Source organism: Montipora foliosa, chromosome 3, assembly GCF_036669935.1.
Source record: "Montipora foliosa isolate CH-2021 chromosome 3, ASM3666993v2, whole genome shotgun sequence".
In the NCBI taxonomy this organism is placed as follows: Eukaryota; Metazoa; Cnidaria; class Anthozoa; order Scleractinia; family Acroporidae; genus Montipora; species Montipora foliosa.
The window spans coordinates 55,283,368-55,298,532 of record NC_090871.1 but is presented as its reverse complement, the minus strand read 5'-3'; the positions used below and the strand labels follow the sequence as shown (position 1 = coordinate 55,298,532).

At 39.9% G+C, this 15,165-nt stretch overlaps 1 protein-coding gene across 3 annotated transcripts in view; it reads right to left on the bottom strand.

Annotated features, from left to right (window-relative positions):
- LOC137997670 (protein NLRC3-like) overlaps positions 1-8,883 on the bottom strand; it is a 35,703-nt gene extending 26,820 nt beyond the window's left edge. For 2 of the 3 annotated variants that reach the window (XM_068843794.1, XM_068843795.1), the window contains exons 1-6: positions 8,766-8,882; positions 7,402-7,488; positions 7,172-7,257; positions 5,034-5,101; positions 4,348-4,446; positions 618-698 (exon numbers count right to left, since the gene is read on the bottom strand). The gene's annotated coding sequence lies outside the window, so the exon portion shown is untranslated. Of the gene's footprint in view, positions 1-617; positions 699-4,347; positions 4,447-5,033; positions 5,102-7,171; positions 7,258-7,401; positions 7,489-8,765 lie in introns of all 3 variants that reach the window. The other variant, XM_068843796.1, reaches the window with a different exon arrangement.
- Between the last annotated feature and the right edge of the window lie 6,282 nt (positions 8,884-15,165).

The following is a 15,165-nucleotide window of genomic DNA, read 5'->3' as shown; positions in this document are numbered from 1 at the left end:
CATTAGCTGTTACAGCATAATTATGTTTGAATGTGAAAGTTAATCTGGTGAAACCTCCTGTAGAGCTTTTTTTGCATCCATAGGGTATCGCCTTGATAGAAGATGACATATGACTAAACATAACAAGTACTTCTGAGGTATTGGAGAAGTGCTCTTAAATTAGCCTATGGTATTCTAACACAACAAGTTAATCAAGTTCTTCTGAAATAGAAATAGTAGTCAAGGACAGTATATTAAACAGTCTGTTAAGTTGGATGTCAAGACGCCAAGCTGTGAAATGTTTGAGTTCGTAGTAGTACTTTTTTTTTATCCTTACTAACAAATTATAATACATGTATTAACCTCATGTGAACATTTAATTTATCAATCCAAATATCTCAAACCTGAATTTGGAACGAAGAAATCAATTTCACCTTAAAAAGAAAGTAAATGACAGGATTTCTTAGAATTTGAGATTTTTTTTTGCATGGATTCCAAAAAGTTTTTGTTTGTACTAGAATTATTGTCAGAATTCAGTGATTTGCTTTTAAACACAAAAATTATTATAATCATTAAATCATGAGAATCAATCATTCATTCAATCATTCATTCATTCAATCATAACTACAGTAACTTACTTGAAGAGCAGACTGATCAGTCTCCTCTGTGTCTTTCAAGTTTAAATCACAACTCTGCCATGCAGCATTTATACCCAGGTCCTGCAATAACAGGGATACCAACAAAAATGATTGTCAAGCATCTATGCTGAGAGGTTTGGTAAATTGGACCCTCAGCATAGTTAGTGTTTCTTGCATTTACCACATTTTTGTCTTGTTGCATGGAGTGTACAGCTGTAGTCCTTGTATGGACGTTACAGTGTAGCTTCCCCAACTACTACCTTTCATGTAAGGGCTGCCATCCATTTTGATCAGAAAACTGTCATTGAATTAAATTAAGTTTTCCCTCCACCCCTTGCTCCTTTATTTTCTCTCAGAATACTGTCCTTTCATCGACCGTGATGAAGACCTTAATTAATGGACCTTCTTACTCATCTCAGATGTTAAAGCCACCTAAATGCAGTAAAGATCTATGACATACTGATGGACAGACTAAATTTGTTAGGGGAGCAGGGGTGGGGCGGTGGTGAGAGCACTTGCATCCCACTAATATGGCCTGGGTTCAATTCACGGTCCTGGCGTCATATGTGGGTTGAGTTTGTGGTTGGTGCTCTCTTTTCTCTGATAAGTTTTTCGCCAGGAACTCTGGTTTTCCCCTCTCCTCAAAAACCAACACTGTCAAATTCTAATTCGATTCACAATGCATGGACACATGTTGAACAATCTCCTGAGAGCTATTAAGGTGTTCCGTGGGTAAACAAATTCCATTTCCATTGAGTTCAAAGCAGTCAAGACGTCTGGAAATGACTTGATCGACCACCTTATAATTTCAGACATTAAATGCAGCTCAGACTTCCTTTGACGTCATTCAATAAAACTTGGAAGAGGTTGAAAGCAGTCAGCGAATGTTTTCGAGATCTAGCTCTAAACTAGACCCTCCGTGAGGGTACACTGGGTTGCCTGTGGTACGTGCAGCGTTCCAGGCAAATTGTGACTGGCCCACGGGCCGATTACGGGCTTGCAAAAACAAAGCAAAAGGTAATTAAAAAACCATGTAATAAACTACTTACTAACCGAGCTAGCTCGAGCCGTACTGGGGAATATTGGCCCTGGGTCGTTTTTGTACGGACCTTGCTGCGCTCGGTCCGTACTGCCACGACCTCGGGCCAATATTTCCCTGGCAGTACGGCCCTCGCGCTCGGTTAGCAAGAAGTTATTAAGGGGTCACCCAGAAGTCATACCAGCAGAGGCCCTTTGGCTCACAGGTCCTCACACGTTCGTACGACGAAACAGATCCTTTTCTGAGGTTAAAAGCCTGGCTACTGGCCTAACTCTTTTTCCTACTTTCCCAACCGCGAGAAAACCGCGGTAAATCAGCCATCGCCAAAAAATGTTTTTTTTTTTCTCAAAAAATATTTAAAGTTAGGGGGAAAAAATACATCATTCTAAAGCTAAGAAAATAAGCTTTCCAAGAGCATATAACTTATTTACAGACAACTGAAACATTTTATAAAAGCGAAAGTTGAACGAAAAAATTTAAGAAAAATAACAGTAAAATATGTTTTCTAGGCAAAATTTGGTCATTTTAGCGTTGATTACGAATTTTTGGATGCAAAACTAATATTTTCTGCAATTTATCTGCTTTCTTGGACAAATTCGACCGAAAACTGATAAGGCACGAATATTTTTAGATTTTTAGGAATAATAGATAACGTGGTTCAATGCGTAATGTGATAATGCGATAAAAGTGTCAAATTTGCGACTCATTGCTAACGGCAACGGAAGCGATCGCATTACGAATAATTAACCTCTGTTGCCAAAAACCACCCAAATAACCGGTCAGTGTAAAACGCAGACTGCAGACTGCAGACTGCAGACCAGGGATAAAATGCAGACTGAGGGTAAAATGCAGACTGCAGACTGTAGACTGCGGGTTAATAAAATAATAATGAAAAAAGAGTTATAAGAGTGTTAGTAGCCGTTTGTACTTTCACACTGAAACCCCAACACAGCTCCCATCGCTTTGGTTGCCCCACGGCATGTTTTAAATCCGGATTTTTATCGAACTCTGTAAGAATTGAAGCTGTTTGAATCCTTGTTGTTGTTGGAAAAAGGACAGTTTCGTTAAGTGAGTTGCTTTTAGGCAAAGAAGTCACCACCCCGTAATTCAACTGTCCATTTTGCTGCACTGAACAAAGTAATCGAGTAATTACCCAATAACTCAATTTATTTTGACACGCATGGCTACAGTACCAATTAACAAAGACAGAGATAACGTGGATTTTGCAACCATTTAACGTTTCAATTCAGTCGGCTTAAGCCAGTATGACTGAGGTGTAAAAATTTCTTATTAGGATCCTTTCATTCGCTTTCGTGTACGTTATGTTTATCCTTTAGTTCACAAGCTCGTTTGTTTTGCATCTGGAAGATGTAATTTTCAATTATAACCTCTCCCTAGGGGTTATCACGCATAGCTTAACCAATGAAATCCCCGCGTCCTAATTGCTCGGAATACATGAAATTCTTTGTGCATTTCGTTGCACCGAAAAAAGACAACCGAGATTATTCAGGTATTCGAAGTAATAATTGTTGGTTTTTCGATCGATTTCCCTCGATGTACCTGTGTGACAAATAATTTGGAACATTGCAATGCATCTGGAAGCGCAAAAACAAAGCACAGATGATTTCAACGCGTACGATCGCATCCCAAAAAGGTGCAGCGACCTGCAGTCATAATAATGTGAGTTGTTGACAGATGTAAAACAGGATTGTCTTTCAAACAATCTTTATTTTATCCTTATGACTCGTTTTTTTATTATTAATATTTATTTTACCCTCAGTCTGCATTTTACCCCCGGTCTGCAGTCTGCAGTCTGCGTTTTACACTGACCGCCCAAATAACCGATTCTTCGACGGAAAATTCATCCCAGAGGATAAAACTATTCACTGGACATGTAATAAAGGTAGATATGTTCGAGCGAAAGCGAAAACAAGCGAATATTTTGACGGAAAACACAATAATGTGAGATCAAAGGAACATGTGGTGAAGACACGCAATTGCGGCATCGCTTCGACAATAATCTTACCTTTTCAGAGATTTTAACGCTTGAAATTCCATTCAATCCACCTTGTCTAGTCTTTGAATTCACTATTATCGCTGCCCTGCGAATCTTCAATGTTCTACATAACAGCACACTTGGTAAAAGACGGCTCGACGGGCGACAGATTGTTGTTGATGTTGTCGCCTGTCTTGTTCAGTATCCAATTGATTTGCCATTTTTGAGCTTCATAAGGGTATATTTTGTTCAAAGATCCACTAAAACGCCATTCGCGTTACATGACTTTCGACGCCATTACAGGTTAAGTTAATGATTCTACTGTGTCCACCAGAGAAATGTACGCATTTCCACTACCCTCTCGATCCTAAGAAAATACGCGCAGAAGGCTCTATGCACAAAGACACCACTTACCGGGGGAGTGACAGGCAAGACTTTTACCGACACGGAAAAAAATAAAACGGAGAAATTCTACCCATTTTCCAACTGGGATTGCCGTATACGGCAACCCAGTAATGAAAACGGAATTTTAAGCTCTGAGAGAAATTTATACATAGAAAATAATGAAACTTTTAAGGTGACATATTTCAAAAGGTTTGAAGTTTCAAATGTGGTCAAATTAGATATGGATATTAAATTGAAGTGATGCTTTGGATCTGTGCATTTTAACTACAGTTACTGTTGTAATTCCTTACCTGAAAATATCTGGTTGTCGCTGTAACATCATGACCAAGAAATTTACATATATGTACTTGAAGAATCTTTCCCCTACAAAACAGGTGAGTGCAAGAAGTCTACAAGAGACAAGAACAGCAAGAAAATGGATTAAAAACTCATCCTTTGATATTAATTAATTAATACAGTAGCTTTGCATTGTAAAGCATATTCATCGGTGAGGCAGGAAGCAGAAGAATTTTGTGCGGAGCGTTTGGCGGTTTTTTCCCTTCCTTCCCCTCCCCCCCCCCACCCCACCCCTCTTCTTTCCACTGATTGTCAGTGTGCTGGGGTGCCTGTCTTCTTGGGGATAAGGAGGAGGGGGGGGGGGGGGGGGGGAATGGCTGGTTTCTTAGGTTTTGCTAGCCATTGGTGCAGTCTCTATCTTGGAGCTGGCTACCAATAGTGGAAGAGCTCTAGGATGTCTCAGGCACCCAACCTCCACTTAGCAATGCAGTTGTTAATAATAATGTAAATAATAACCTTCAGTCAATTTCATGCAAAGAATAAGTCAGTAAAATTACTGTAAAGTTAGACAAAATTATGGTGACAAAAATATTACGACATTTCAAAATTGTGTGAAACGTGGGAATTTACAGCAACACATATTGGTGATGTTAAAATACATTGTCAAGTAGATTATGAAGTCTAACATATGCATACATACCTGCAATAATTCTCAATTTATAATTCAGAAAAGTCTGGAAATCACATCTTTCATCAAAAAGTTTCCTCCTTTCAAAAAAACAAAACCAAAATTATCAGTGAGAGATTCTATCACTACAGAAGAGACAAGAATTAAACGATCCTGCTTTAAGTTGTCATGATCAATTAATTAGTATGTACATAATAAATTTATTATTTTAAGTTGCACATCTAATTCGAATGCTCAGAAGGAATTTCTTTTAAAAATACCCCTTAGAGCCACAAAGAACAATCTATAGAAAATTAAAGAAAAGCCCACCCTGCTAGCAGAGCCTTTCTTTTGCTTGCTCGATTTTGGCGTTCTCGAGAAAGGCTCCGCATGAATCGAGTAAGATCTTTATTGAATATGCGCTGCATGTTGCTAGGATACAGTCTTGAACCCAAGCCTAATATGCCAGATCTCGCCGCCATCTTGGTTTTTCATGGTAACCATCGGTTTTGTCACTAAAGGGACGCTCGCACTGGAAAAACCGGTTTGACAAAAAAAAAACAAGATTGACTAGTCCAGAAGTTCGGGCTGCGGCGGCTTCAAAGAGTTGACGAGATTCCGGCAGAGCCTTTTTTTCTCCTCCTCAGTAAAGAAAAAGACAAAAGGAGGCTTTGCTCGCAAGGTGAGAAAAGCCATGTACTTCACAATGTATTTAACTGCTGTGCACAAGAATGGAATTTTCGGCCAGTGGTTAGGACGCTTGCCTTGAGATCATCTGGAGTTCCTGGGTTCAAGACTCATTCTGACCACTTATTGAAATTGTTCCTGGTAGTCCCTGGTTCAACTTCTTGTCTGTACTTGTAAATAGCCAAGTTGAACTGGTTTGCCTCCGGCCAGTTGGGATTCTTAGAGTTGTTAATTGTTGTTGTGTTCTGTCGTTTTGTTGATTGTGTTTCAGTGGTCCTGAAAAGCCCCTATTAGGAGTCATGGTCAATGTATGTATGTATGTACATGTATGTAGCCTACGGAAAGAACCCTTCGTTGTTTGAACAGGTATTACCACTATCTGACAGGATGCGGCAATGTGGATCTACATAATTCCCTAAAATCCTCATCCTCCGCATAATGACGATTTTTTCTTCATAAAACTGAAGAATGCCCGATATTAGTGGTATTAAAGCAGCTGCTCACCATCATGAAAATGGTGATTAATCGAGGAAATGGTTCGCGGTCCGACCACATTACAATTTTGCTCCATATCTCCAAGTTGAAACAAAATTCATGATGAGAAAGGAAATCATATTTCATTGTTTTATTTACTTTAGGAAAAGTTGTAACAAAATGCCAACTGCTAACCCTTTCATTTCAATGGTAAAAGCTCGTCACAAATTGGCGACTCCTCCAAATATTTTAATCGCAAAGGAAAAGGTCACAATTTTGAGTCCTGATTTACCATTAAGCATGTAAATACATTGGATGGGCCTAATTATTAGTTTTATAATTATTTAAATTTCCGCATAATCCGGTGAAATTTCTGCATAATCAACACACATTTATGCATAATTTGGCCAAAATTTTCCGCATAATCTTTAATTTTGTTCCGCATCCTACCAGAAGCCCAGTATCTGATCGACGAGTTTGGTCGGGACAATCTGTGCGCCAGCCAGTCATGTGAGCCATGCAAGCCTCGCAAGCGTCATTTACACTGTAAGTCAAAGCACCCATTTCAAATATCGGTAGCACTGATAAATAGTATTTGTATAAGAACCCATTTTAAAATGGTTAGCTTTCAATAAATGTGTGACTCACATGTTGACTCACATAGCTCATCATGTTAATGGCTTGCATGACTCGCAGCCATGGCTCGCATGAATCGCTGGCTCCCACATGGTCCTCACTCGACAAGTTTTTCATGGTAAGTGAGCAAATTGCCCATTGTTTTTTGAAGGTAAGTAGCCTGCAATAGCCTAAACATTTTTAGACATCTTGGTACTCAATAGAAACATCTGTAGTAATTAAATTAAATTTTGAGTAAATCTTTCAGTTTTGTGTGGATTTTGCTAAATTTTTCGAATTGCGTGTTATTGTGCCAGTTTGACTTAATTTTGTGGTCATTCACTAGCGTACCCTGTTAGAAGGCCTGACAAAATGGAACATGCTCCAGTACATACCTGCAATAATTATCTCTTTAAGTTACTTCAAAAGATCTGGGTATCGCATCTTGAGTTAAGAAGTTTCCTCCTTCAAGAAAATGAATCTGAAAATACACATAAACAACTGTGTATAGCAGAGACAAGAATGCATTGAACCTTATAAAACATTAAATTTTACAAAGAGATTTGGTGATGGTTTTTAAAGAAAAGTGAAAGAGGTTGAGAAAAATTAATACTGATGAAGTCACCTTAATTCTCAGCTGTAGAAATCAACCTTCAGTTGGTGGTACTGCTGCGTTCTTCTCAATCCTTTCTTCTAAATTGCCAAAACAACCCTAAAAAACAAACACTTGAAGATAAGCAATTAAGTCTAACTCAAGACCAGAAAATCATTTAGTTTGGTAGTACTTTCCAGAATTGTACTGCCTCTTGGCAGTTTTTGAAACAAGCCCAGCCATACGCATGCAATTACATTTCCTTTTACCATTAATTCCGCTTTCTCCCTACAAAGGCGTATTTTATCATAATATCAATTTTGGAGGACAATTGGTTGAAACCATGGTGAAGGCAGCCTGTCTGGAACAACAACATACATATATTTTCACGCAGATTCATTAAAAAGAAATACAAACGCACAGAAGCTGTTGAAATTTGTTAGTTAAACGCCTTAAATTGCACAAAATGTAATGGATGTTTTATTCTATCCAGAACGATCATTAATCTGCATACACAAGGCTCTTAATTAAAGGCCTTTACATTCAAGCTATGTCACGCGTGACCAGTTGTTTTGAAATTTGAACCAAGTATTCACTTTGCTCTCGTGGACATTCTGAATTCCCGCAGATATTTTTTCTTTGATATACATCAAAAATAGTTAGCTATGAACTTTCGTTTTATCATAAGATAAAAGGTGTTTTGACAGAGAAAGCAATTTGAAGTGTTTGATGAATCATTGTTCAGTTATTGTGCATTTTTCGTAGCAACTAAAATCTTCAAGATACCATTCAAATCGCGGAAGCTCCAAAGAGGAATTCGAATGTTCATTCAGCCTTGTGGATACTCATGATCACGCGTCACATAGCTTGACTGTAAAACGAAAATGAAAGTGAAAGTGCTGAAAGAGATAATTTTCGAAGTTGCACTCAAGCATCATCCCTATCATCGATGCATCGTGAATCACGCGATCGCGATACTAAATTACTGTGATATGTTTCACTTCTAGTACAATGTAAACGAGGCCAAGGTAAAGTGATCTCCAAACAGATAATCATTCCACAAAACAAGTTGTGGCCGAAGCAAACTCAACAGTACTGAATTAAAGGCGACCAAGGAGAGATCTTATCCCCGCGAAAAGTGACTTATAGTTATACTGTTAGCTATCTCCCCAGCTGGGAAAATAATTCCGCCTTTTTCTGCAATCAGCTGTTTTTGCAATTACATGTATAATAACAAGGAAATCTGTGATTTTAACTTACAAACTTGCAGCAATAAATACTACCACATGAGATCAAAATAGCGCAGCACAAAATTGCCGGATACTCAGTACTTAGATACTCGGCTTTATGGCTGAATCATTTAGTTTATGCATTAAATTAAATATAAGAACACAAACCTTTAGCAAGCTACAGCTTCCAGAGCTTCTCACGAAAAATCAACGTCCAAGCTCCTTTCGCGAGCTTTGTAAAATGCTTGTACAATCAACAGGAAGATTCAAGCCGCATGCACCCAGACAGTGGGTGGATGACGTCAAAGAAGGAGCTTTTCAGCTGGGGTAGGGTGAGAAGGCGGAAAGATTTTACAAAGTAATGGAGTAGACCTTTTTGTGACGGTGAAATTTCCATCTCGCTGATCTTTACTTGTCTCATAGTATTTTCCTTCATTGTAAAGCGACATTGGCAAGGAAGGATAAATCGTTATGGATCGCCTCCATTCCTCCCTTCCAATCTATACCAAGGTATTTTGATATTTTGTAATCATTCTGTTGTGACACAAATCACGCGATTACGTGAACACCGCGTGAAAACAATTACCAAGTGACAACATTTACTAACTGCAGATTACCCTTCCATTTTGAAGATGCTCCTCTGAAGTGGTTGGATACGAGGATACGCAATCGAAAAGACCATCCCTCCACAAGTAATATTTTAAGTATATTCTGAAGTGGTGGATACGCGGATTCGCAGTCGAAAAGACCACCCCTCCCCACGTAATCTTCCAAGTATATTCTGAAGTGGATACGCAGATACACAGACGAAAAGACTACCTCTCTCAAGTAATCTTCTTAGTATATTCGGATACTAAAAATGTAAACGAGTGCTTAGGCTTAACCACTGAAACAAGCGCGGGGCACCCCCGGGCTTTTGACACCCACGTGGTTTATATCTCTAAAAACATGTAGAATTTCCGTAGTCAAGATTAGCGCTTTGTGGAGGTTGGCTTATCCAGCAAGAACTGGAAAAAATGTGGACGTCCTTAAAGGTATGTTTTCTGAATTTAAATATGTACTTTAATCTAAAAAGCAAATTTCAAAGCAAATAGCCAGTGAATAGCGAGAGCGTTTATGAAGTGTCGCGTTTCGCAACAGGACGCATTTCATTACAAAAAGGCCGGTTTTTGGAAATATTATAAAAAGTTTTGCAAATTTGAAATCAAGGACTATAAATAAACATGTACATGTATAATTAAACATTGGGGGGGGAGGGGGGGGGTGCAGGGCGCAGTTGGAATTGACTGATGCATAAAGTGAAAGCTAGGCCTAATCACTGAAACAAGCGCTTAGGCTTAATCTGTAAAGGAGTGCTATATTCTTCACATGATCTCGTAAAAAGGGTAGTTAACCGACGGCGGCTCTAATTTGCAGGCCGCAGGTCGCGGGTTGCAGGTCATTGTTTCACCAATACAGAAAGTATCCTAAACATTCATAAAAGCTAACCTTAGTCCTAAAAACGTTTGTTTAGGCCTAATTATGCCTAAGGTTAGCTTTTAAGAATGTTTAGGATACTTTCTGTATTGGTGAAACAATGACCTGCAACCCGCGACCTGCGACCTGCAAATTAGACCCGCCGGTTAACCGAACCGGAACATGAAAGCTAAAATTTTAAAAGAGTGCCTAGGCCTAATCACTGAAACAAGCGCTTAGGCTTAATCTGTAAACGAGTGCTATATTGTTCACACGATCTCGTTACGGCTTCGATGTGGAATGGCGTTCTGCGGTTAAGCCCTAGGGAAGTCCTTTACTAGATCTTGCCATCCTTTGTCATGTTCATTAAAGAAGATGGTCACTCCAAAATGGTACTTTTTCCCCATCTCAAAGTATAGTAGGACTGAAGTTAGTGTTATTTTAGCAGCCTGCGGCAAGCTCATGACGTCACTGAGTCCAACCTGAAGTTTAGCGGGAAGCTTGAACACACAAAACTGCTAAGGGTCCTCTCCGTATTTCAGTCATGCCTTTTTGTTCACCAACAAAAATTGCTGAGATAGGTCAGACAGAGACAACAAAGGAGGCATTTCTTTTAATTGTCTCCCGGTAAAGAGAAACAACTTAGCGAAGCCACATACTAATCAAGTTTGGCCGAGACAAGAAGTTCTCGCCAAAGGAGGAACATTTGTTTGTTTAGCATCACTTCACCGACTGTTTCCTTGACGCACGAAATACTGTTCATGTTGTTCACATTTCCGAGAAAAACATGGCTTACCCCAAAGGATCTCAGCAGAATTTTTTTCTGTCTAATAAAGGGGAGCAAGAACAAGATTGTTTTTCGCTTATGTAATGTTTTTTTAATAACATGCTCAATGTACAATCTGACCCAATTGGCGTGGAAGTTTTTAATTGACCATTTTTTTGCATGCTTGTGTTGTCTTTTGTTGTTTTTAACACCCCTTTCCATGTAGTTGTACACTTTTAGTTACATTTCTTCGCAATATGAACTTCATAATTACTGAAGCACGCGTACGGTGGAAAACTCGTTCTAAATCAGTACGTTTTCAAGACCTTTATTGATTGTTTTAACCAGATAAGGTCTTTCAAAATGAAAAAGGATGGCGTTTCCCTTTTGAAAATATCTCACTTTGGCCGAATTCGGACATTTATGCAAATTAAAACGCCATCAGCCTCCAGAAATTGTTTTCATATGACAGACACCACACAGTATGGATTGCTTTCTCCCCTGTTAATTGTATATCCACCAAGAGATTATAATTTCTTGATATCCACCCAATATACCGGTACTGCCTGGAGGCTGCGTAGATGTAGTTGCTAAAAATAAATACAATTTAGACTGAAGTTAAGATGCTTCTTACAAAGCAACTATCTGTATTATAGACCATCAGTAAACTGTTATGTTCGTTGTTAACTACTACTTAACTGCTAATGTCTTTTTCATTTCCCCTGGGAGTTAGAAATACCAAGGTTCAACTGCAGTAACCATTTGACAAGGGTTGCTTATTCTTAAGTCCTTATTCTTAATGCCGCCGAGCATGCTTTAAACAACCTTTACTGAAAAATAAACTGATCTGGGCTTTTTCTCAAAGATTTATGCTTTATGTTATCGGTTATTTTTCCTAATCCTAACTCTAACACTACTTCGATAAACAGTCCAATAAGCTGTCATGAGGAGGTCCAAATCCGCGAAGGGGGACTAAATCCGCTAGCGGCATCTGCTCCAATTTACGAACCGCAGTCTTTTCTGCCTCACTGTTCAAGTTTCATCACCTTCATGAAAATGTGTTATCAGCTGGACTCAATGACGTCACGAACAGGTTGCCAGACTGCTAAGTGTAATCCAAGATGGCGGCCCGCATGTGTACATTTTCAACAAGGATTTCACGTGCTTAGAAAGCTATTTTACGATTGAAATTTTGGTTTGAAAGCTGCTCTTCTCATGAACTATTCAATTGAGCGATTAAAAACAAGATTATCATTTTGGAGTGAACTTCAGATCTCCTTTAAGGACCTCTTCATATGAGCCCGTTTGACCAGGCTGGCCCAGTCTCCGAGATCTCGCCTCACCTCTAAATTTCGATGTGTTCATATGAGAGGGTGGCTGGCTTGGTTGCCGAGAACTCGGTTTTTTCAGCCGGGATTTTGGTTTTAAGCAGGCTGGAAATTTTGCCATATGAACACTTTATCCCGGTTTCGGGGAAGGAAAACAATACAATGCATTTTCATGATTGAACGGACATAACGTTAACCGCGAGTTTTCACTTCTCTTTTCTTCGATAATGAGGCTTGGAATAGTTTCATTTGATAGCTAACGTAAAGTCAAAAGAAATTTGAAATTGCTTAAACACTTAAAGAAAATCGAGAAATTTTCGCCAGGTTTGTTCGTTAGATTCACGCCTGAATTGTCGCGTCACCAATTTTTCAAATTTTTCATCTGGGAAAGTGGGCTGAAAGTCGCCATATGAAGAGAAACCAATTTCATCTCGGTAACCGAGCCAGCCCGGTCAGCGGGGATCATGTTAAGAGCCCGTAAATTATGCCATCTCACGCGGTGATAATCTGGAATTATGCCCTCCCTCTATATTCTCTACTTCCTCCGATTTCCCCCCTGACGCAGCTGTGAAAGGCCAGTTGGCCGTTTTTATACCAGACGCAATATCCTCCAAGACGAATTATGAGTCAAAGGACCGCAACCATACTTTCTAAAATTCGTGCTGGCGCAAAGACGGGACAAACTACAGAAGACGAATAATCCGTCTGGGACGAACTCGGGCACACATCTTTTTTGTGCAACTGTAAGACGAGCACAAGACGCATTATCCGTCTGTTCGATTGATTTTCCGTTGTGAGTCGCTCAAACGCACAACGAAAGATATTTCGTCTCGAGGGATATTGCTTCCCGTGCCCGTCTTCATACTAGAGACGCATAACCAGACGAACAGCAAATGTTTGCCCAAGTAATTCGTCTCTAGTATAAAAACTGCCAATGGCGGGATACTTGTATTGTCAGTGATTGTAAAAGAAAAAGGAAATTCTCACTTCTATTCAGACAATTTCCAGCCGCATTTAGTGCCCACGTTGTTTCGTTCACAAAAACAGGATCACAAAACGGCTGAATGCCTAGGCAAAATGAACCCGGATTTGTTATAATGGATCTCAAACTGCATGGATTTTTCACTTCAGTGCACCATCTTAACCGACAGCAACCGGCTGCGTTTTAACACTTGGAATGCAAATATTGCTGATGACTTAAATTTTGTGTCGTGATATACTCACACAGACGGCGGTTGTGAACATACTGTATCGCATATTTACCGATAGTTAACTTGACATTTGGAATGCTACTGCATTCATTTTCAGAAGTAAACGTCAAACAGATTTTGAAGCTTTAAAAATTTTAATCTACTGGAAGACTGGAAGATAAAGTAAGAATTAACTCTAATTGGTCCGCAGAGTTAAAATGGATGCGCAAAGGTGCCCGTCAAGACTTGCAAGAACAAGTACAGTTTTAAAGAGACGGTGTGAGGACTACGCCCTCATTGGAGCGAGAGTGTTTTGCTGGAAAATAGTACGATAATTTGATTATTTTAATTGATTCCTTGATTGACATTTGATTTCCTTGAATGAGATAATTGTATAGATTTTAAGTGCAGGTTATAGATGACATAGATGAAAAATAGACTGAAGACTCAAGTGATCCTCGCACTTTAACTGGACAATTTAAGCAATTATCTCTTTACAGACACACTAAAAATTCAGGTGGGTTCGACGGGAGTCGAACCCATGATCCTCTGCGATGCCGGTGCAATGCTCTACAGCCACTCAGTTGGGAACAGGTCAATTTGCTGGGCTCATTTGTTCCCGTGAAAGGACCTGATGTATGTATGTAATAAACACCTATAAAAGCCCATCTAGACGGTTTATCTGCGGTGGAGGTGAAATACTTTCACAAGAAGGCACTACGCAGGGGGATCCCCTGGCGATGCCATGGTATTCAGTCAATACATCTATAATGATTCAGAATCTGAGGGCGCACTGCCCGATGGTTAAACAGGTGTGGCTTGCAGACGGCTCTGCTGGAGGAGGGAGAATCGCGCAGTTGTACGACTGGTACAAGCAAATGAGTAAAGAGGGAGAAAAGTTTGGATATCTCGTGAACAGGTCAAAGAGCTGGCTGATTGCTAAGTCTGAGGCACTTGCAGATGAAGCAAAGAGGGTGTTTGGAGATGAAGTCAATATAACAACTGAAGGTCAGCGCTGTCTAGGAGCAGTCATTGTGTCGCAAGAATACAAAGATCAGTATTGTGAGGAGAAAGATCGCCTATGGAAAGAGGAAATCGAACGGCTCTCCCAGCGTCCCGGCCTCACACAGCGTACATTGCCTTCACAAAAGGGTACAAGTCAAAGTTCACCTACTTCATGCGCACTATAGAATCGTTTGAGGATTATGTCGATCCAATACAGGTGTGGTGATTGACGAACTACTTCTTCCAACTTTGTTCGGTCAATCAGAGCCTCTCCCTAAGGAGGTGCCAGATTTGAGAGCTGAGGCGCCACAACAGTTTGCTGCCTCGAAGTCAATAACTACTGCGCACGTAGATTCTATTACATCGCAGAGTACATTTATGGCGTCAGGCGAAAGATCTCAGTACGGAGGAGCTTAAGAGATATCATCAGTGGCTTAAGAGGCGCGTGACAAAGAGAAAATGGAAGGCATTGACTCAACTCTTTCCCCAGATCTGCTGCGACTAGTTATTCAATCGAGAGACAAGGGCGCAAGTTCTTGGTTAAACGCGATGCCTCTCGCAGATCAGGTTTCAGCTTCTTCTGTTTGGTCCTTGATAATGCCAATTAACGGACAAATTATCAGAATAACAAGCTCCAAGGACGACGATTTCTCCTTCGTCATCATAGCTAGCCCTTAATATATCATACTTTTTGCCTTCGGGACGATTTCAACCAATCAGAATTGTACGTTCATCCAGTGAACGTAATTACAGAAAAACCACCCCCTTCGTTGCAAGCACTCCCTCCCTATTCTCCATCCCCAGTTCCCTTTTCCGCGCGGCTT